The sequence below is a fragment of the Bemisia tabaci genome, chromosome 6, assembly GCF_918797505.1.
Source record: "Bemisia tabaci chromosome 6, PGI_BMITA_v3".
NCBI lineage: Eukaryota > Metazoa > Arthropoda > Insecta > Hemiptera > Aleyrodidae > Bemisia > Bemisia tabaci.
In genome coordinates this window covers 31,604,057-31,628,041 of record NC_092798.1, presented here as the reverse complement: position 1 = coordinate 31,628,041, position 23,985 = coordinate 31,604,057, and the positions used below count along the sequence as shown (strand labels likewise).

Here is a 23,985-nt window from a genome sequence, read left to right as displayed (position 1 = left end):
ACTGAAAGACGCACGAATTGTCAGTGTCTCGCTTCAACTTTTATTTATTTTACCAGGAAATTATAACTTATAATCTGTACGACTTTGACAGAGCGAAATTTTTGTGAGTTTACAGTGGATAAATCCCCCCAGATTGATAGTGAAACATGTGCTGAAGTGTTTTGTTTTGATTTATTCCTTATCAGCAGCATCAACAAGCAGGTTAGACAACGCTTGAACTGTCAGTTGAGCTTTCGACCGCAAGTTTATCCGCAAGTTTGTTTCTTAATTTTGCAGCTCTCACATTTGTTTAAAGTGGAAGATGATATTCGCGGAATTTCTCTGAATTTAAGCTCTGCATTTTATAAATCGTTTTCCGATTGTGATTTCGTTATCTCGTGCGTCGTGCCGTGCGTGACACTCGCGCCATATTTCCAGTAACACCTCGTGAATAATCATTACAGCTATTTCCGTGATAATTTTTAGTGCATCCTTAATTTTATCGAATTAACATCGGGTATCTCTATTTCAAACAAAACTTTGTGCGTAGGTAATACTTCAACTGTGTGTTTTCATACTGGACTCGCTGCGGGCGGCATCATCCGTTGGAGTGGCAGATCTGTTATCATCACCCTCCCACAAGTTGCTTTTCCACCCACGCAGGCGGTCTGGGGGATGGATACGTCTCTGAAGCAACGGTAAATCAGAGTACATACAAACCTATCATTCACGCAATTTGTCTCTCGAGTGCTTGACTCATGCCCATTTTTCTCATTTCTTTCTTTCAGCTCGCTCCTTTAATCCCGGAGACTGCGCGACCACCCGCTCCGACGTTGAAAAACTCTACTCGGTTTTACTTATCTTCTTGATAAGTCTGGCGCGACCGTCACTTTTTTTATTTTTAATTCTAGGTTGTTGTGCCTCAATTGCCGATTGCCGCGTCTCTCCACTTCAGTCAATAAAGTCAAAATCTCTCTCTTTCTCTCTCCTCCTCTATTCGTTCCCGGCGGATTATTTTCTGTGTCATCATAATTTTGCCCTTTTTTGTTTTTCGTTCACTTCCTCCTATATTCCTTACCTTGTCAGGAATCAACAAGTCGCCCAACGAAGATTCACCGCACTTCTCTCGCTCTCTCTTTGATCTATTTTTATCCGTGGTAAGAGATTGACATTCGTTATTTCGAAGTTCAGTTCTATTCTGCCGTGCTAAGGAAGAACGGCATGTGAGCCTTGAGACGTTGCCAGAACTCCTTCGACAAATCACGAATATTCTGAAAAAATCGTATACATTTTTCTTCCGACTTTCCAGAGTATTTTGGTCATTTTTCGATCTAAAACACCTGAAAATCTGAAGAGAAAATATACATAACTTTCCTAAAAAAATACATACTTTCTGAGAGGAAATTTGTCAACACTCGAATGCTCATACCCCGTTTTTTCGCAGCACGACCGTATTACGTTGCAGAAAAATTTCCTCATTCTTATTATTTGCATTTATCTCGGTGTTTCTCCTATCTAATTTCGGTGGATTACGATCGCTTTTAATGTTGTCATTTTCTTATTCAAGCTGGATCGAGTTTATGTTCGCAAACTTTTCTACTTGCTTTCCAGAAACGACATGCTCTACCCTTGATTTCTCAACTTTATTATTCGCGTCACGCGTCTAGATCTAAGTACTTGATCTCTGCTTAACTTCCTCTATTGGTCTTTATGCTCGGGGGAGAGAGGAGGGGGGGGGGTGTACAAAAATAAGTAAACAAACAAAAACTAGGGCACGTTGAAAATTCAGAAGTGAGGACATGGCTTTGCCTTCATTCAAGTATAATATTCCATCGCGAAGCAAAAAATTCGATTTTTGAGGAGAGCTCCAGTATTGATACTTAAAAAAAGTTTTAAAAGAACAATCAACGTTTGGTGTATGTTTCAACTTTATTAGTCGCTCGCCGAATTTCTTCCTCTTCTTCTTCTTCTTCTTCTTCTTCTTCTTCTTCTTCTTCTTCTTTCTCTTCGGCTGTGCGATGCATGCTTCGATGTTCCTTCAACGTGTTTAAAGGAAAAACCAACAGAATTGTAGACAAACGTTTGACAACCGGTAAAACTGCAAGAGAAAAAGAATTGAATAAATTATGAAGCAAGTCAGGTCTGTACTGCCGTGCTAAGGAAAAACGCCGTATGAGCATTCGAGAGTTGCCAAATTTCGCCGGATGAAACATGTATTTTTAGGAAAGATTTGCGTATTTTTCCTTGAAATTTTCAGATATTTTAGATCAAATTGTGTACAAAATTGTCTGAAAATTTTGGACAAAAATATTCACAAATTTCCCAGTAATTTCGGTTTTCATCGAAGGAAACTTGGCAACGTCAAAAGGCTCATACGGCGTTCTTCCTTAGCACGGCAGTGTAAAGGTAGTTACGTGACCGCACTCGGGAATTAAGTTATTAACACATGCTCCATGCTGTTTTGATCCCGTGAATTTCCACACAAAATGTTGAGGCACAAAAAGGGCCGTGAGGCCTGAGGCCCAGTAGTAAAACGCATATGATACTAAACTTTGCTGAATGAGATGTAACAAGCGTTCAAAATCGCCTTGAAAAAGGTGAGGATGCAATCTCACACGACAATTGCTTTTGCATAGTTATCGCTCGAAAAATGGTAACAAATGTTTCATCATAACTGTGTCTGCAAGACACGACAAAGTGTTAACTTTTCGTAGATGCCTATAAAGCGGAAATTAGGAGAGTCCATCCCCGTCCAGAACGAAAATAGCACATTCTTATTCCTAGAATTTTATGTAAAAACCCCTGGTAGTCGCGAATTATTTACCTAAAGCTGCAGTTCTGGAACTTCCAGGTATCCCGATCAGAAATAAGCAATCAGAGTCGTCAGCATGGGCAACTCGGGTGCGAAAGTTCTTAGTCCATTCTTTTATCAACAAAACACGCATTTTTCCAACGCAATATTACCCAGCAAGGTCGGAGTAGTTTCCTCAGAAAAAATTTGATTGGTCGAGGCAATTATCTTAAAAAACAGCGTGGTCAAAGTGATTCTAACGTAAAAATCAGCGCGTATGTATGCAGCAATCAATCTGCATTCTGCATGGAGTAATTCATAAATTATATTGAAAATCAAAGCACGTACAGAGTTTTCAGCAAAAAGTATGCACTTCTGATATGTTTAATTCCTTAAAGTTCTGTTCAGGGTCGGATTTAGGGGGTGGCCACATGGTAAATTTAGGGGGCGGCAAATTTGGAAATTTTTTTAAAAATCGGATTCAGAAAAAAAAAAATTACAAACGAGAAAAGGTGACCAAATCTCTCATTTCCTGAGAGTATATCTCTAATTTTGTCGTCTTTCTGTGATAAGACAGCACCTTTAATTAGTCGAGTTAAAACTAAGAGAGAAACCGAACACGGAATTAGGCCTAGAACGGCGCGGCGCAGAGAGAAATGATGACGAGAACTTGAGATGAAAAGGAGAAACCCTCGACGCGGCGGTCGGTATGTAATACATATTAGCGCCTACGAGACTGCATGAATACTTCACGCATTGCGTCAAAGACAGCGCGGTCAGCAGTGGTCGGCGCGGCGTGAAACTCATTGCGCCTACAAGACTACATGAATACTTCACGCACTGCGTCTTACACAGTGCGTGGACGCCGTGCAGCAGCGTTCGTCGGCGTGAAACGCATAGCGCATACAAGACTGTAAGAATACTTCACGCATTGCGCCAAACACAGTGCAGTCAGCGCGGCGCGGCGGCGGAAGTTACACTTATTAAACTCTACATTTATGTTTGTTCTTTCATAATTTTTTCGTTCATTCCATACAAATGGAAGGCCTTGTCCGCACAGAGATAGGTTTACGGAACTTAACTTTCGCGCCAAGTTCCGTGAACTTTTGCCAGTAGTGTTGACAGGGCTTTCGCAAAAAATGTGTTCAACACGAGTAAACGCGTCTAATGCACCCCTCCCCCTCCGGCACGTTCACTTGATGGTTTTTATTGATGTTTCAAAATGAATGAGGGGGGGGGGGGGGCGGCAAAATACAGGCGGCCCATGGCGGCAAGTAAGTAAATCCGGCCCTGGTTCTGTTAGTCACTAGGATGTGCTTGGCTATTAAATTTTCATCCAGTCATATCTATTATTATGAGCAAAGCTCTTACTCAGCAATTTTATCCAAGCTATTTTAATGCCGGATGTATACACAATTCGGGAACACTAGACATCAGCGCGAATTCGAATCATCGCGGGCAATACACGGCGCGCGCGTATAGAGCGCCTTCAACATCGTGGATGTGCTTCAAATGCTACACCTTAACACAAATTGCAAATCAACAATGGAGATGTTGCATGTGTGAGGAATTTGCGATTTGACTTTATGTATACTGATTCTTATGTAAAAATTCGCGAGAAACACGATGGTGCCACTGCTTTACTCTGAAATCAACTCCCAAGCCCAAAAAAAGCTCTTAAGTTGAGGCCAAAATGAGGGGATTTCCCACGCTATCCTGAGCGTCCACGTCTACATCAAGACAAACTCTTCATGCAAAGATAGGGAACAAATACATTGACAGGGCTGCCACTTCATTTCGGGACTCCAAAACTGAAAACACGGCAACCCTGTCAATGTATTTGCTCCCTATCTTTGCATGGAGAGTTTGTTTTGATGTAGAGGTGGACTCTCAGAGTAGGGCGGGATATCCCCTCCATTTTAGCCTCAACTTGAGAGCTTTTTCTGAGCTTGGGAGTTGATTTCAGAGAAAACCATTGGCACCATCGTGTTTCTCGTGAACTTTTACATAAGAAACAACAGTCAAATCGCAAATCCCTCACACATGCAACATCTCCATTCCACATGGAGCTAAGTGCGGTCCATTTAAGTAAAAATGTTCTATAGTTTCCTCTGAATTATACATTTTATCGGGGGGAAATTTTGCAACATTTGAATGTTCATACAGCGTTTTTCCCTTGCACGGCATTTTACGCCTTCACTCGATGAAACAAGATTTTGCGTTAAATCAAAATAGAACCGGTTTGCACGCTTCACCGCAAGTCAAATCTGCCTGCCTCAGGAGGCGGAGTCAACATCGCGCTTTCCGCATATGTACATACCTGATGAATCTTTCTCCTTGTTCTTCGGAACAATTTCTTCTTAACGGTATTTTCTACCTTCCCCGCAAGAGGCTCGCGGCGGCGGAGCTTACTCTTATCGATGTTAAAAACCGAAAAAAACGTATCTCGATTCGCGACGTTGCAGATTTCCCGTTAAATGGAGATGTTGCATGTGTGAGGATTTTGCGATTTGACTGTTGATTCTTATGTAAACGTTCTCGAGAAATACGATGGTGCCACTGGTTTTCTCTGAAATCAACTCCCAAGCTCAAAAAAAGCTCTCAAAGTGAGGCCAAAATGGAGGGGATATCCCGCCCTACCCTCAGAGTCCACCTCTACATCAAAAGAAACTCTCCATGCAAAGATAGGGAGCAAATACATCAGCAGTAATGCCGTGTTTTAATTTTAGAGTCTGGCAATCCTGGTAATGTATTTGCTCCTTATCTTTGCACGAAGAGTTTGTCTTGATGTAGACGTGGACTCTCAGGATAGCGTGGGATATCCCCTCCACTTTGGCCTCAACTTGAGAGCTTTTTTTGAGCTTGGGAGTTGATTTCAGAGAAAACCAGTGGCACCATCGTGTTTCTCACGAACTTTTACATAAGAATCAACAGTCAAATCGCAAATGCCTCACACATGCAACATCTCCATTGTATCCTTTCAAACGAAAGATGATGATTTTTTCTTTTTTTTTTAAATTGACAATGAATTTTCCCCGTCCAATAAACGATATTCTGTGAAAATTGTAAGGAACAACGTTCACTCACTCTTCTTCGAATAATTAAATCGTAGCGGATATTATAAAACGTAGTAATCGATTTACGAGTTCGTTGTCTTGCATCATCGATTCGATTTGCAATGCATCCGCTGATGCACATTCGCGTAAGACCGCTGCATGCATTTGCACAATAAGCAGTTTGAGATATGCGGATGCAGATGAAACGAGACGCTGACAATTATTTTCTTTTCTCGCGTGATTTTGTCACCGGCTTCATCGTAGGCACAGGCACACTCATGCTCCGACAGCGTCTGGAAATATTTTCTCCAACACTTGACCCGTGGTGCATTCCGTCAAATTACATCTACGTGAAAATTCGGAAATTACGACTCGAAAATTTCTCCTAATTGTCAACTGTCCCTCACATTCGATTCTATGTGTGCGAGACAAGGTGTTTCCGAGGGAAGCAAACAAAGTTCGAGTGAGTGAGGAAATCTGAGATCCCGGAACATTCTGCGCAGGAAAAAGGGAATTATTTTTTTAAAATATTTTTTTTCGAAGCATAATTTGAGAGAGAATGCAGAAAATCGCGCTCAAAAAAAATTTCAAAAAACTTTTGCTCGCCATTTTTATACGATTTTTTTTTCAGGGAAAAATTGTTAATCATCTTTCAGGGTTTTTAGATTGAGTTTGACGTTTTGAACAACTAACCATTTGGCATAACTTCAATTGTCAGGGAATTTTACTCAAATGTGCAGGCTGTCAGGGAAATCAAGGAAATGTTAGTGAATTTTATCTTCCAAATTCTATGGCAATCCTGGAATTGGTTTCTTTCATTTTTTGAAATTTTTTTTCGAAGCTGAGCTCTAGGAAACAAACCTTTTTACGATAAATCATGAACCTGGGGATTTTAATCACGGTTGGCAAGTGAGCATAGATGTGTAGAGGAAACAAGGAGCATCTGAAGATTGGCGATAAGTTGTTTCTTGATGGGCGGGGGCAGCGACACGGAGTAATAATGTACGACCATTTATAAACAACATGCCGAAAACACAGCAGCTCCCCGCCGCACAGTGGATCGAGTCAATAGGAAAGGTCGGACATAATTTGGAAACTTTAAACGCTTCTAATTCCGTTCATACAAGACTTTGAGGTTCCAAGAGTGGTTCCATTGGTTCTCTCGTAAAATTTTCTTCCAGATACACCCCCCAAAATTTGAAATGTGACGAAATAAACATAAAAATTTGCAGTATTTAGTAAAAAATTTCATGTCCGACCTCTCTGATTGGCTCGATCCACCGTGCGTCGTCCCCGTCGGATAGGGAGGGGGAGGGAGGAGGGAGGAGGGACTGGGCCGAACTGGCATTTTAGCCGCCTCACTGAGTCCCCTCGACCGTAGTTTCCCGTGGCCGTGAACGCGAGGAAGTTTTTTATTCCAACGCGATTCAAAATGAACTGACCCTCCGTGACGTCAAAGGCCTCCGTAAGATACACCATGCTCCGTCGTTGAGTACACGGGTTCCATACATATACGGGGGAGAATTGCCATCTCAATCCTTTTACCACAGAAAAAGTGTGCCGTTCTCTGATTGGTCGGCTATCATGGAGCCCCAAGTTGGACCAATCTAAAAAAAACACCCCCTCTCCTCCTAATTTGATCCAATGTGAACAAACAAGATGGCGACGAAGTTCTGCAAAGTTCTAGACGTGATTTTGGATGTGATTGAAATTTTTCTATGATCAACTTCTGAATTGTGTTTGGATCGACCTTTATGACCTATAATGGATATTTTTGCCGACAATTAACCTTTGAGTGTGATTATCATTCATTTCTCAGCCAATAGTACATATTCTTCTTGGTCAGGTTTGTTTACATTGGTCCAACTTTGGAGCTCCATAATAACCTAAAACTGATGAACCAATCAGTATACAGGTGCTCTAGATGTGGCTCACTTTTTACTGTATCAAAAACTCAATTTCGTTTTGTGGACCAAAGTATTCCCTTTCCTGTGGACTTTCACAAACACATTAGAAAAGGAACAGTATCCGTCCGAATGTCTAGCCCTAACGCCAAAATTAATAACGTTCTGAAATACACGTTGGGTGACGTCATTTACCGCATTAGTGCGCCTCACGGTTCCCTCCACCTTAGTCTCATCAATCACAAGCGCCTCGGAAGGAGGCAACCGGGGGGGGGGGGGAGGCTGGTTTGAAGAAATTAGCACTCCCAACAGGGAAAAAGTTACAGGATACGCTGGGCCGGTCGAATTTTTTGAATTAAAAATAGAAGCAAAGTACCCCAGAGATCACATTCGCTACTTGCCTCCTCAGAGTTAAAAGCCACTTTTGAGAATGAAGATTATTTCGCGCCAGATGATGAATCGTTTTGAGGAATCCGTTTGAGTTTTCCCTCTTCTTTTTTGCTTAGAAAAAAAGAGCAAAGCTTTGCCTATACTAGTGCGGCTCTGGCTATCTAGAAATAAAGTGAAAAATCAGGGTGTCTGCAAGTCCGGAATTTCGTACTGATTTTTAAGGGCGGTCTGGAAGTACTGAAAAAGTGCGGAAATTCCGCAAAAAGGTCTGGAATTTTTTTTGTCATTTTTGTCGCAATTTCAAATTTTTGAAATTTTTCTGATTTCTTCAAATGGAGGTACTGAAAAATTACGGATTTTTTCTGTTGGAGGAGTTACTGAATTTCTTGAGAATGTACTGAAAAAGTACTTATTTTTGACCAGCCTGTTTTAGCAGACACCCTGAAAATCTTAATTAGATCTACAAGTAAAATTCACCTTGATTGAGGATGGAAGCACAAGTGAGGCACAATGGCAATGACCCGCCAGAAGGGATCCGAAATTAATTATTTCCAGTTATGTTTTTTCACCGATATCTCACGGTCAACACGGCAAGAACATTTTCCAATTAAACTATATCCCTTTGACGATTCTATCTTTTCGTTCGCCCAGAAAATGTTTCAATGTTACTTGTGAGGAAGATATTTTTCTGTTTGTTGACACCGTGCTCAGGGACCATTTTTATGTTTTACTGCCTGAACACGACGTCAACGATCGTTGACTCCATGATCAGATTTTGGGTTTGTTGACACTATGATCGTTAACATCGTGCAACGTTACCAAAACTCGCAAGTCTTTCAAAACCATAAGGAACCACAAATCGGACACTCAACCCCTTTCAGTAACGTTTGCCTCTAGAATTCTATGGTGTACTAGTGGCAATGTGTCCAAATGGTGCACTAGCTCAACAACAAGATGGCGGAGATAGGGGCCTAACTCAATTAGAATAGATCTGATTCAGATAGATTTTAATCTGTTATAACTTTATTAAATGCTTCTGATGTCAAAGCACGGAGGACAATACTCATTTTTCTATGTTATTTTTTAAGCGGTGGTGTAGTTTTCTAGATAGTTGAAATTTTGGTGAGCGCGATATATCATCTTAACGGTGTTCATCTTTTTCGCGAACTCAAAAACGCGCCTACATAGAAAACAGCCGAGTGCTTCTCTAATACGAACGTATTATAGCTTCCTGCTTCCCCGCTTGCCTTCACTGGAAAAGAAAAAAGTCGCTTGCACCTAGAGTCCAGACTCTTAATCTTGATTCAATCGGATTTTTCCTTGCATCGCAGAGCCGAGCCTCTTGATTTAAGCGGACTTCCTTTTGATTCAAGCAAAAATCCTATTGAATCAAGAGTATTTTTTCTTGTCTATGTTTTTAAAAGTCTGGACTCTGGATCCAAGCGACTTTTATTCCAGTGTTTCATTTACCGCACAGGTTTATCAAATACTCAAAAATTTAAGCTGAGGCGAGGGAAATCTCAGGCCCGACATGGGCCGGCTCGAAATGACGGATGGTAGCGCGGATAGGACAGTAATTTGCGCGGAACGTTTAGAGTGCATCATAACTCACATTCAACGCGACTCAGCATGAAGTTCTCGAAAAGACGCACATTGCGATTGCTTAGAAAAGGAAGTGAGGGATGAAACTGGCTGATAAATAGTGGCGATAGGCGTGCTTTGCGATAAATCGATTAATCTGCCATTTAAACCTACGAAAAAGGATCGATAGTCGAGTGTTCGCAACAACTACCTTAATAATCGATTCTTTACCACAGCTTCAAATGGGGAGATCTCGATAATCGAACATTCGCCCCTCGCCACTACGAGGAAATGGTTTTGGGACGCACCGAATTTTCTCCGTTACACGCGTCATTTGTCTAGTCCACTGCGGTGTGGGTGCAAGTCTCCTTGGTCATTTGGATGACTATACTGCCGTCCTAAGGAAATAAGCCGTATGTGACCATTCGAGAGTTGCCAAATTTCCTCAGATAAAATGTTTATTTTTGAGGTACGTTATGAACATTTTTCCTTGAAATTTTCAAGAACTTTGGGTGAAATTACGAACAAAATTATATGAAAAATTGGAAGGAAAATATTGACAAAATTTTCCGAGAATTTGTGATTCACCTAAGGAAATTTGGCAACGCCTGAAGGTTCATACGGCGTTCCTCCTTAGCACGGCAGAATAGGAGAGAAAATGGGCCACAAGGTACGAATTAAAACAGCACAGAACATCTCGTAAACTTTTAATGCAAGGTTGAAATCAACAAGCGCTTCCCATTGGCTGAGCGCTTAAAGTAACTTTGATGAAGAAACTATGACACCTGGACATTTTTTCAAACGTTCCAAGTCCACTCTCTACTCCTCGAAAATTCAAGGATTAAAAATTACTTAACAAGCTCATTAGACTTTTCCGAAGAAAATATATCTGGAATTGAAGACGAGAAGAATGGAAAGGAGCTGTCTTTTTTACTCCTTTGGGAAATTAAACGTATGTTTTAGTGTTTTTATCAATGCTCAAACGAAGTGAGCAAGTATGATTAATTTATTTCTCTGATGGAAACAACCCCTCTCCATTCATACAAAATGCATTCACTGTCGGAAATGTTCTCTCTCCCGTCATTTTCATAGAGAGCTTGTTTTTCCCCCCGCGAAAGTTCATATAGCTATCCATGTTTTTATCCGTTGTCGGCAGAATGATCCGAGGTTCGATTGTTGAATCTATATCGAATGACCATGATCGATAAAAATCATTGCTAAGATAGGGACTTGTCGATCAGGATCGGATCATTCGATAAAGATTCAACAATCGACCCGCTCAGTCTTCCAGAATGGTTCCGCTATGGAAGACATATCGGCTCGAAGGATGAACATCACTGCCGTGCTAAGGAAAAACGTCGTATGAATCCTCAGGCGTTGTCAAATTTCCTTGGATAACACAAGAATTTCCGGGTAAACTTACGAACATTTCTCCTCCAATTTTTCAGATAACTTTGTTCGCAATTTCGCCTAAAGTTCCTGAAAATTTCAAGGAAAAATATACATAACTTGCCTCAAAAATGAACATATTATCGAAGGAAATTTGGCAACTCTCGAATATTCATACGGTGTTCTTCCTTGGCAGTTGGCACGGCAGATTTGCAGGTCTGATCTTATTAGGTGATAAAAAACAGACCATATTCCCTCAATTCTCCCCAACCGCGACATGTAGGTATGGAGCGTTAATTATAAAAAAAATATCTAACAATACTAGACGTTTAATATAATTACTGGAAGGAAGTTGGTTTCTTTTGAAATTTGCTCATCAAACGGAATCTACGATGTGTCTAGTAAATATTTTTTTCTTTATAAGATTGCATGATTGCAACAAGTAGCGACTGCGTTTTCCAAGCAGTTTCCTTCTCTGAATGATCAACTCACGAGGAATAGCGTTTGTGGTCACACCCTAAAATTGTGATAGTGCCCCATTTTGGTGGATGATATGGGCATTTGCAATTGATTGTGGTGGTATCGCAACTCAAGTCGGGGTAGTACCGCAACATTTGAGTCAGTAACCAGTGGAGAAGTGTGTTTTGCGATCTATCGACTGATCTGTCATTTAAACCTATGGAAAAGGATCGATAAACAAGGTGTTCGCGTCGAACGCCCTAGTAATCGATTATTTTTCCTAAGCTTCAAATGGGGGAATATCGATAATCGATCCCTCACACTCCGCTACTGTTAGTAATCTGATTTATTGGGGCACTACCCATAATTATTAGGAATGCCCATATCATCCAATAACCCCTACCTCTTTTTTTGCCGTAAACAGTAATTATTTGTGACCGTTCTTGGAAGAAAGGGCTAGTTCGCTCGAAAGCTCAAAATCGAGTTATTGATCATGACAGATGCCGCGAAGATATTCTCGATAAACAGACTTGTGCTTCTAATTTTGTCTGAAATTTACTCTCAAGCTCTCCAAAAGTCCTTAAAGTTGTAGCTGCGATGGTGGAACTCCACTGGTCTGCAAGAGATGAGCAGTTGCGAGGCGTGAATGATAGATTACCGATATTTCTCCATTTGAAACTGTGGTAAAGAATCGACTATTAAGATGTCCGTCGCGAACAGCTTACTTAACGATCCTTTTCCATAGTTCTAAATGGCAAAACAATCGATTTATCGCAAAACACGCCACGCCACTGGAGACGAGTCCATTTCCATTTTCAGTCGAATCCTCTACTTTGACAGAGGGATGAATACATTAGCAGGGTTGTCATGACTGTAGGCTGAACATGACCTATTGACAGTTAGAGTTAATAGAGTTGCCAAACAGAAGTACAGCTGGAGGTTGCCCTGTGGCAATCCTGTTCACTTATCCAGCTGTATCCTTGCACGGAGAGTTTGCTTGAATATCGAGACATAGGCTCTTTGAGCTTTCTTAGAGTTTCGAAGTTGATGTTAAATGGAACTTATCGAACTTAACCACACTCTATCGTGTTTTCGGTGAAATTTTGTGTTGACACAGATGAATGAATTGGGAATCTCTAACTATCCTTGAAACTCAAGTCTCCTCTCACAATCAGCTCCATGAAAAGTTTGTAACTTTCGGCCCCATTTGAAAGGGCAGATTACCCTTGCAGGACGAATTATTGTGTCCACGAACACCAGAGGATTAGACTGCAAATGAACTTAAGTCATGCACCCTTATCTTTGGATGTAAATTACAAATTAGAATAATTTCCAACAACTCTGTCAGTGCGTTCGAGTATTTTCACGTAGCTCCATGAATATCGTCATTTTTTCTAATAACTTTACACTAAATGGAAAGATTATTAGTCACTAATTAGTCTCGAAAAAGGTATAGGTTAAATTTTTGTCTTTTTCTTTTAATAAACCCTGACCCATCACTTAACGCTACGACCGCTCTGGAAACTCGTGGATCTTAGAATTGAATTTACCGAAGGTAGATACTAGATAGTCCATAAACCCCACGACTATTGCATGGGTTCCAAGTTAACTTTTCTGTATCTGATGACTCACTGCCACAACTTGATGGAAGAATTTCGAATCATCTTTGATTGCTGAGCGCGAGCCGTCACTCCTAAGAACCGCGCACAGTGAAAGCTCTTTCCTATTATATCAGACACAGACAAAATTATTTCGAAAAATAAAGTATTCTCAGGAATTTTAAATGAATGCTCTCGAATGAGTGAAGAAAACGCACACCTGCATACACCTTGTACATTTTTTCTTGTCAAAAGTGTGATCAATGCAAAAATATTGTTTATGGAACTGACACATGAAGTGAGAAATTGATTCTTTCACGATTCCAGAAAATTTCGACTATTATTGCAGAATGAAACTGCATGTGCAAAAATGCAAAGAATGTATGTCGGCGGCGCGGCGTAAGTTCGCAACCACGTATCTCATTTGCGGTGTTTGAAAATCTCCGCCTCTATATCACTGTAAGCCGTAAGTCGCGTTTTTGCAGTTTGACCGTTGAAAAGCACTGTACATTTTTTTTTCTTTCTTTCTTTCCTTCTTTCTTTTTTCGTGTGTGAGGGTGTGTATGTCGCATTAGGTGGTTTTTTAAGGAAACACCCAGATCCGTAGTGACGTTTTGCCTAACAACAAAACTGCACAAGAAAAGTTTGGAAAAAATTTTTGAAGAGCTTAGTGAAACTAGAAAAATTATTATTGAGACAGTTTTTACATTATATCGAAGGACGGAAAGTTTGAATTGAAGTATAACCACGAGGTGGTGGATTGCGGTTATAAATAAAGCTTTTTCTACGGCATAGTTGGCTCAAATGATGTACTAAGACCGCGTATCTAGTTCCGAAACGGGTACTTTCAACGCATGCCAGTGAATTTTGTCGAACTTAATCAAGCAAATTTTTTACTGTGCCGCTCCGCACAGCAGCTCTCGTTTTTTTGGCAGAAGCTTATCTTCCGTCACTGACCCATTTGTCGCTCTTAGTCGATCTTGTCTTCCGATCGTTTATTTTTGTTTTATTTTGATAAACTAATCAAAACAAACGCTCAGCAGCCTCCTTTACCGACGATCTGAGGCGTGGATTGTAGAGTGCTCTTCGACCACCTTTCTCTCTCGAAAGCACTCAAGAGAAATATTTAAGTGAGTGTTGGCTCCTTCATATCGCGGCCGTATTGAAGTGTCGTCTGCGCCCATTGAAAGTGCAACAATTACGTGATTAAGATTTTCTTTGTTAAAAAATGTGAACCTCTCGTAGCAGTACACCATAATTTCGTTGCTGATACTATTTTTTGTTTTATGTCCTGCTCGAGAGGTGTACATAAAAAAATTTAACAAATTGCCGTTGCGTTACCTACGTAATTTATGAACGTTCCTTAACTGTAATTTTTTTTTTTTTTTTTTTTTTTTTTTTTTTTTTTTTTTTTTTTTTAAGGAATTTTATCTAAATATATCGTAACCACTACAAGTATTTCCTTGTATCTATCTTCATGGTTTAAAACTAAAACTGAACGAATTGCATTAACTTTACATGGCAACGTAAGATAATACGATGATTATCTAAAAAAACAGGAATTATAAAATTCTCTGCCTTCTTGTTTAGAGATATTGAAACATAAAGGTTTTAGTTTAATTGTTTCACATTCTTCCTTTCGCACTCTATTCACACTCTCATTCTAACTGTGAAATCCGATGGAAATTGTATCAAAATCAGGAATACAATCTCTTCTGAATGCTTGAATGGAAAGCTTATCTGCAGAAAGAGGTTTTAGTTTTTTATGCAGGCAAGATGTTGAGTTCCCGTGTTCCTTCACATTTGCAACTTGAGATGATCATGATGAGATGAGTGGCTTGAAAAGAGAGCCACTGGGAGACAGCTCTCAGCAGTCGGCTCTGTAACTTATTTATGTGCATTCCTCCATCCACCATTTGAGCTTGATGAATATGTGAGGAATCCAAATACAGGAGCTGCCCCTGGAGTCCGGCCTGCATTTCTCGCTCTGAAGGTTTCGGAATGTCTCCGTCGAAAAGTGAATTTTACCGTAGTATCAGTGAGTTTCATGGGAGCATTTGCAATCCTGTCAAATTTGCACGTATTCCCTCTTTTGTCCTTTGCGATTTCAGACGGCAAGATTTTTCCCTTTTTTAAAATGTATATCTCATGCTCTTCGCATTGAAGCTTACATACTCAACTCTATTCCGTCTCTCTGTTTTATCTCTCTTGGAAGTCACCCGTGAAACGCCTAATTTCTGTGCCTTATAGTTCGAGAGCCAGACGATATTTAGTGACAAACTCGAAGTTTTAACCTCTTTTTAAACCGATAGCCACATATGCGCTGACATGGAAATTGCAGGGTTGCCACGGTCAGAGGATACCGAGAAAACCGGGCAATGTCATGAAAAGTAAAAAGTCAGGGAAAACCTGGAAATGTCAGGGATAAATTATCAAGTCACCTTTATCTGCTTTTTAGTGTGGGTTTGACGTTTCGAACGATAAATTTTGCCTGGAAACTATTTCTTGTCTTTTATAAGCAATCTGGCATATCTTCAATTGTCAGGGAATTTCACCAAAATGCGTCAGTAAAATCAGGGAAATGTCAGAAACATTTTCTAAATTCTGTGGCAACCTTGAAAATGGTCATCTGTCACGTTGTTGTAGCGAGTGCCATTGCGTGGCAGACAACCATATTCCGTGTCAGTGCAGATTTTAGTGGTCAAAACTTGTGTCACGATTTTGTCACTGAATATCGTCTGGCTCTCGGATTATGAAGTATTTTAGCCTCATTCGGAGAAATAGCACGAAAATTTCCTCCTTCTCTCTAAACCCACATGACCGATGAGGTCCAGCAGAATTATTATTTCGACTCTTCTTCTCGCTGTCAGAGCTTTCACAAAAAAAGAGGGCGCGCCTGGGCTCCATCTAGTTTTCATTATCTCTCCTCAGAATCTTTTCCCCTGAGGAACCCTTATTATTCGCTGGAAAGAGCGTTCTTTGCCGTTGCCTGGTGGAAGGATTAAAGGGATCTCAAGGAGTTAAGATTGATAAGCTTCTAAATGAAATCTAAATTTATCCGAAGCGAGAACTTGAGTTCCGCCAAGAAGCATATCGGATGAGAATTGGTTGCTTGGCGACCGAGTAGCAGGTTGTAGAACAGTCCGTCGCTCTCGGTTCGAAGCACAGGGGTGCACGGCTCCCAGGCCTGAAAATGCAACAATGCCGGTGGGTTTTAAATAGGAGTTGAAACCCTATCTGTCCGCCTTTGCGTGGAGCGAGGATCCTAAACTTGGCTCGCTTTTATATTATGTTGCCCTATTTGCGACCGTTCACATTTTACAAAGAGAAGGTTTTGTAAAGGCTGTCGCGTGGTCTATACGTATAGTAGAACCGACAGGGTTGAAAATTAAGCCCCATCGTAAATGAGCAGTGGTGTGGCGTGCTTTGCGATATATCGGTTGTTCTGTCATTTAAACGTATGGAAAATGATCGATAGATTGCAGGGTGTTCGCAGCGAACACCTTAGTAATCGATTCTTTACCGCAGGTTTAAATGGCATAACAATCGATGCATCGCAATTCACGCCACGCCACTGTAAATGAGACGTTGGGTGCAGAAAGGAAATCTCATGGTTGCGGTGTTTCAGAAGTTCTATTGCTAATTTTTATTACAGAGAGGGAACTTTCGGGTAAGTTTTCTGAAATTTTAAATTTTCAGCATTGTAAAATCATAAAGAATATTCAGTAAAAGTTGCGACAAATTACATACATCTGCTTTAATCATAATGGATGAAACGTTAGTGGAGATTTTGAGACACTGCAACCAAGAATCATGCCCTTTTTTCACGCAGCGCCTCAAATATTTTTCTATGGAAGTTTACGCAAAATGCGCGATAGACGCTTTCCAGAGTGCGGGTCATAAACGAGAAATCAGCTTTTTGGCGGGAGCTTATTCCAAATTCCAGTTCGTCAAGAAACCGGAAGTCCACCCAAGTAACATTCTACTAAACTAACCCCATAATGTGTTTTTTAATAGAGTAATCATAAGTTTAAAAGTATAGGAGAGTTCACGCCAAATAAGTTACCGCACTTTTAGACTGCGATAGAAGATCCTATTTCTTGCTGGCTGATTGGCTTCTGATCCGATTGGAACCTACAGCCATCTATAGAGTAGATTTATCGTCCGTAGACATCAGGGCGATAGGGACGTTGATGCTCCAGGCTTTTCAATTTTCAAGCATGAAGGCCGAGTAGAATCTGTTCCTGCAGGTCTACTCGTCAGTTCCGTGAAAATTTGACGCCACCACCGGGATTCGAACGTAGGCCGGGACCTATTGACCTAGAGTCAGACGCGCTGACCACTAGGCTAACCTGGCCGGCAACAATAATCTTTCTTTTCCTACATAATTGATCGACCTGTGCTCGAGAATAAGTTTCTTGGAGGGTTGATGACGTTCGTCCGTTTGATTGGCGGCCCTGTCTCCTGCTGACGTTTCGATACCGCACGCAACACACTAAACCCGATTTATTTATGAACAAAACAAAATTCGGGTGGTCCATTCCTGTTCCGGGTCAGGAGAAAACCAATCAAGCTGAGTCATTGTTTTGACGCTCGATTTAAAATATCCGGACTGTCGCATGTCGCAGCTAAATTGGTGGCCTTTGCTTCCGTGTTATTGAGACTAGCTCTTACCGTCGTATGAAAGGGTAGCCTGCGTGGTTTCCCTTAAATACATAGGAGAAAATCACAGGTAGTTAAGTTAAGTTTACGTTTTCGTGAGGATGTTGCGTCAATAATGTTTAATGTATTTTCTTATTGTTTACACACTATGGGTTATAAGTAACATTGCAGTTAAACAAGCGGATTCTTTTTATTTTTAGCTTCAAATGATCGCCCATGAGGATTCTAAAGATTGTTAGAAGTCTGTACCACGTTATCAGTATTTTACCGTGAAAGAGAAGAAATATGCGACTTTGAAACGTAATACTTGCTTTTCTTTGGTTGCAGCTTCATCTCGAAGAGAGGAATATGAAAAGAAAGGAATCATGCATGAATGTAATAATTTTAATATAGGGCTCTGCAATCTTAGTTTAACAAAAGTATCCATTTTGGTTTTTCAGGAACCCGTGGTGCACGGTGACTTCGGGTTAATCGAAACAAATTCCATCCTTTCTTCCAACATTCCCGGTAAGTTTCATGCATAAAATCCCTTCTCTGCATCGAAATTTTTGTGCGCTTGTTTTTGAGTTGTTGTATTTACCAAGTAAGGCGATGAGATTGAGACTAATGGAATAGTTTACGTATTCGTAATGGACGAATTAATCAAAGACAGTTTTACTATACCAGACATTGCCTAGTTTTTTCTCGTGTTATTCTCTCGGTGAAAACCAACAATCGCTGAATCCGAATCTGATGTTTGCCAACAAAAATTTTGACCGGAAATGGCCGCCATCTTGAAAAAATGGCGGAAAATCACGTTTTTTCCCCAAAATCCCCCAAAATCTCACTTATTTTGGGGTTTTCGACAAAATAAGTTATCTTCACTTTAAAAGTACGTAAAATTTCCTATCAAACGGCTTTTAGATTTTTGAAATCGGACAATTAGGGTAAAAGTTATGGGCGATCGCGTTAGGGGTGGTTTTAGGGGTTGATGAATTTTTCACCAAAATTGCTGCGTAAAAACGCTGTAACGCCGTTGGAAGTGAAACAAAAATTCCGAAAATGGTTTGCATATGTCCCCCTGGGTACCAGTGACTCTCCGCCATGAAAAAATCCCCCACCCCCGCCCCTCCCCCCGCGCCCCTCATTCAATGTGCACTTTTTTCAATTAAATCACACTAATTACAGATGCCGAAAATGTATGCAAAACCCTCATGGATCACTTGGTTTTCCAACTCCCATCACCCCCCTTAATCCCGTTATGACCCCCCTCACCTACCCCTCCCCCCTCAACCCCCTCCCCGCCCCTCCATCCCTCCACCCCAAACCCTTATTAGCCATATAAGAGCCACCGAACCGATTCTGAAAGCAAGATTTTTTTTTTTTATTTTTTTTTTTTTACAGGCGGCGAAAATCTTTTAAAGACTTCATCTTAGGCAGCTAGGAACTCAAGATGGATGTGTGGGATTTCCACCCACTAAAAACCCCTCCGCTTTGGGTGAGCGAATTGAAAAAAAAGAGCACTGAATGAATGTTGTCTTGAATCCCTGGTAAAAATTGGCAGTAGGATCTGTGTTCCAAAATACTATAGACCTACAGACGGCTGTCGGTTTTCCTATAGCTTCTGTAGCTGACTATGCAATTTCTTATAGCCTTTTATAGACCGTGGCAAAAAAGCTACAGCAAGGCTATATACTGTATAGCCTATTGATTAACTCAATATTTTTCCCAACTTCACTAAGTGGGAATTTTTCCCTGGGACAAATCTCGTGAAACGGCTCGTGGAGACAAGGCCCTAGTTTTTTCTCGTGTTATTCTCTCGGTGAAAACCAACAATAAGCAACACTCTGTCTCGAAATTGTATGAGCGTATCGATGGATAAAGTGCAAAATTACGTACCTCCATTGCTGTGTTCAAAATTTTCCGTTCCTACTTTATTTTTTTGAAGAGAAACGAGTGAACTTTACGGGTTGAAACTTGTACAGAATACTTATAAATGTTGGATCTTTTTTATCAAATGAACATTTATATAATGTTGTAGTAACTTCTCATGCATTTATCATAATTTTCTTTATAACGATACCTTTAGTCATTGGTGGCTTTGGCAATTGGCTTATTTTTAATAATTGGTGCTCCTGATATGGCTTTTCCTCGTATGAATAATTTAAGTTTCTGACTTCTTGTACCTTCATTGATCCAACATGGGGAAAAAATCGAGGAAGTTTTCAAGAAATTACGCTGATTAGTTTTCCAAGGGAAAAATGACGTATGCCAGCAGATAGTCTGCAACGCCGGCAACGAAGAAACGTGGTTTCGCACTTAGGTCATCTGTACTCTCTCTCATTCAGGAAAATTTCTCATAAAGGTTTACGCATTCTGTAGTTTAATTTTATGTTGAAAAAATAAAACATTTGAGGAAATTGGGCATCGTGAAATGCAGTCAGGTTGATTCTAGTCGGACCCGACTTTATATATATTTGTTTAACCACCTTAGCATGAGGATTTGGGAATCGCGAGGGGAACAGTGAACATTTGGGAAGATAACCTATCGATCGTCATCGCGCACCGGGGCAAGGAAACTCAAAGCGCCTTCAGTTTTTGGTGTATGCAACACGCGCAAACGCAGAGCTCGAATAGTTGTATCAAAGCGCCTGTTCGTCCGCCGACATATCTTTTGGAGACAACTCTACCGTGCTAAGGAAGAACGCCTTATGAACCTTTAGGCGTTGCTAAATTTCATCTCTTAAATCACGAATTTTCGGGAAAGTTTCTAAACATTTTCCTTCCAATTTTTCAGGTAATTTTGATCGCAATTTCACCTAAAGTTCTTGACATTTTGTCGTAAAAATATACACAGATTTTCTTAAAAATGAACATTTCATCGAAGGAGATTTAGCGACTCTCGAATGTTCATACGGCGATTTTCCTTAGCACGACAGACGTACCCTCTTATTTCGTCCTCCACGAAGAGCATGTAACACTGGAAAAAAAAAAAACACTTTGGATCTAGAGTCCAGACTCTTAAAAACATCGACAAGAGAAAATACTCTTGATTCAATCGGATTTTTGCTTAAATCAAGAACCAAGCCTCTTAATTTGAGCGGATTTCCTTTTGATTTAAGCAAAAATCTGATTGAATCAAGAGTGTTTTTTCTTGTCAATGTTTTCAAGAGTCTGGACTCTAGATCCAATGTGTTTTTTTTCCAGTGAATGTTCCTATTTTCAAACGCGTACCCGTACGGACAGTGTGTGATAAGTTTGATTACTTTAATCAATGATATCGTTATCATTTTACAGCCGGCTCCGCAATTATTACAGGCAAAACTTGTTCATTCTCATTTTCTAGTTGCTACAATACTCCGAATATTCTTGTCAGAGAAGGCTCCGAAGGTCAGTAGCGAGTCTCTCTAATCTATTCACATCACGTCCCCTCTTCTTTTTCAAATGGTCATACTTGCGCACTGCGAAAAGTTTCATTCGGAGTCCAGTTTTCTGGACAGACAAAATTGAGAATTTCTAAGAGCACAATAGTTACTCAGCTCCCATACATTTAAAATAGAGTTGTTTAATTTCCCTAAAGAAGAACCCCCCTCCTCTTTTCTTTAATTTTACGCCCTTCTGCACTCAACCGAGGATTTTTTAATTATAAAAATTGCTACGAGGGCCGGCCCCGAGTAAACGGGAGATGAGAGAAAGCGATAATCCGTAAATTTGTAAACAAAAAGCATCGGGGACAAAGAAGTTTTGCAAAAGGGGTTGAAGTGGTCGGAGAGGGGGGGGCAGGGGAGTGGGGGGGCGGAGAGCTTTTTAAAGAGCGAGAAAAAAAGTAGACGAGGTGACTGTGGCGGCGGACTTGGACGGCGACCTAGATACGAACCCCATAAAGTCGTTACACAAAGACAAAATCTATCCAGGGCGGCAGGCTTTTTCAAACTTCGCCTCCTATCTCAGCGATTTTATCACCGGCCTCTCCGCCGTTGCCGCCCCATCTGGAGCGCCAATCAGACGTGATGAACTGAAGACGGGCTCCATTAGCGAGCCCCGATACAGGGTGTCCCGAAAGTAAATGCCGCTGCATCGGGGATCCCCTCTTTATGCCATTAAATTGGACGGAGTTAAACAGAAAGGAACCAAGCCACATCGGGATCGAACCGAGAAAAAGAGGTTTAAAGTTTGGCTCCTGCATAAGATTCAATGTAAAAGATTAACCTCAAGTTCAATTTCTATAAAATTTGCTCCAACAAAAACTTTGAATTTTCGGCGATAGATAGTAGAGCAGTGGTTAAGTTCAAAACCACTTATAACTCGATTTTTTCCCAAATTTGGGTTGGTTCCTTTCTGCTTAACTCAGTCCAAATAAGACTCACTTCCTTGATGAAATTTCTTTGTTTAATCGACTTTTGGGAAGGGGAAGAGGAGTAAACCGTGCACCCGTACAAGCGTGCCCTTTAAATGGTTTGTACTTTTGTGTGACCATAAATGGATAAAAGTCGTAAAGCCACAGAGGCGGACTGGCTCCAAATTTCTAAGAGGGGAGGGGGGGGGGGAGAGTGGCGGGCCCTGACATAACCTTTTGACTCACGCAGAGTATTGTGTTGCTTGTGAGCGGGCAATTCAAATTTCCCGTAACTAATGTAAAATTAAAACGTTACTTTCTCAGTTAGGAGTTGATTTCAGTAATTTTTGATGCAAGAATCGTGTTCTACCTGAAATTCTGGTCGAGAGACTTGTGTCAGCTAGAATGCTTAAATTCGTACCTTGTCTAAGTAGTGGTCCATATTATCTTTTTAAAAGACACACAATACACTATACACTATTCCGCAATCCTCTATTTTTCCTCTTTTGATGGAGCTGTTGCTACCAAGCGAGTGAGCCAGCGTATGTACCACAAATAGACGTGTGCGACTTTGAGGGTAATATTGTCAACATCGTCGCTCTGCTAACGCAAAGGCGTACCTAAATTTAGAAATGAGCCCTGTAGTCGACATAACTCCTTCACTTTCAGGACTCTTATGGAAATGGAGGTAAGCGCCTACACCAGGGGAGCGACGATGTATTCGAAAGAATTACACCCTCCGGGATAGAACTCTGACCCAAATCCATCAAGAAGAAATAGTGTTTCCCAGGAGCGTCTCACCTCTTCCTCTGTGCTGGTGCAGATCGCAGAGGTAAAAATGGTCTTCGTTACTATAAGACACCGTCTTTAAACTTATTGATGGCAGAGCTCGAAAAGTGGGTATCACCGACTGCAACGTTGCAAATCTCCATTCGACCTACATATATTCTGAAAGAAACCGGACAACAGTTTGTTCCAGAAATTGTTCGTGAATTTTTCTCTACTTGTATTCAAATTCAAATCGAAAATATTTTATTTCCTGCTTTTTTGAAAAAATATTTAAGAATTACAAGGTAAAAAGAAAAATACGATAAAAATAGGACGGGTTCAACCCACTAAGATTACTTGGGACGGGCAGAACGCTGTCTTACAGTAAGTAGAGAATGAGGAGAATGTGATCAACAAAAAAACCAAGAGATATATCCCCTTTCCCTCAAGTTTGTTGTTCCCTTCAAGTTGTTCCCTCTAGTTCGAAAATCCTATACATATATTGAAACACAAAGTTCCGAATCTTTGGACGTTAACTTTGAGAGAACCACCGCACCGGACCGATTTGTCTACTCTTTTTTTTAAATGAAAGTCCCTGAGCTGTAGATATACAGGCTGTAATTTGTTTTTCGATTTTCTCTTTTCTCGTATAATTTTCTCAAATTTTCTCCAATGTATCCTATATATTAAAACTCGAAGTTCCGAATCTTTGGAAGTTAACTTTGAGAGAACCTTCGGACCGATTTGCCTGCTCTTTTTCTAAATGAAAGCCCCTGTGAGTTGTAGATTTGCAGGCTGTAATGTGTTTTCCGATTTTCTCAAATTTCCTCCAATGTATTAAAACTGAGGTCCGAATTTTTGGACGTTAAATAGCTTCAACTATAATTGCTCCGATTCCGAATAAGCTACTGCACCACCATTGCTAGCTGTGGAGGGCGCCCGCGCCCGTAGGGCGTCCGGAGCAGCTAGTATTTAAAAAAAAACTTCAAGGACATATTTTGGTCGTATATTTTCTTTTTGAAATGAAACTTAATCTTGGAAATTTAGACGTTCCACGGAGAAACGCATTTATCGACTTTAACCATCGATTTAT

The 23,985-nt window shown here is 40.6% G+C and overlaps 1 long non-coding RNA gene across 1 annotated transcript; it reads left to right on the top strand.

Moving 5' to 3' along the window:
- Positions 1-59: 59 nt before the first annotated feature.
- On the top strand, positions 60-23,602 carry LOC140224917 (uncharacterized). The gene is made up of 3 exons (XR_011900129.1): positions 60-677; positions 18,250-18,316; positions 22,794-23,602. It is a non-coding gene; the product is annotated as an uncharacterized lncRNA (long non-coding RNA).
- Positions 23,603-23,985: the final 383 nt, after the last annotated feature.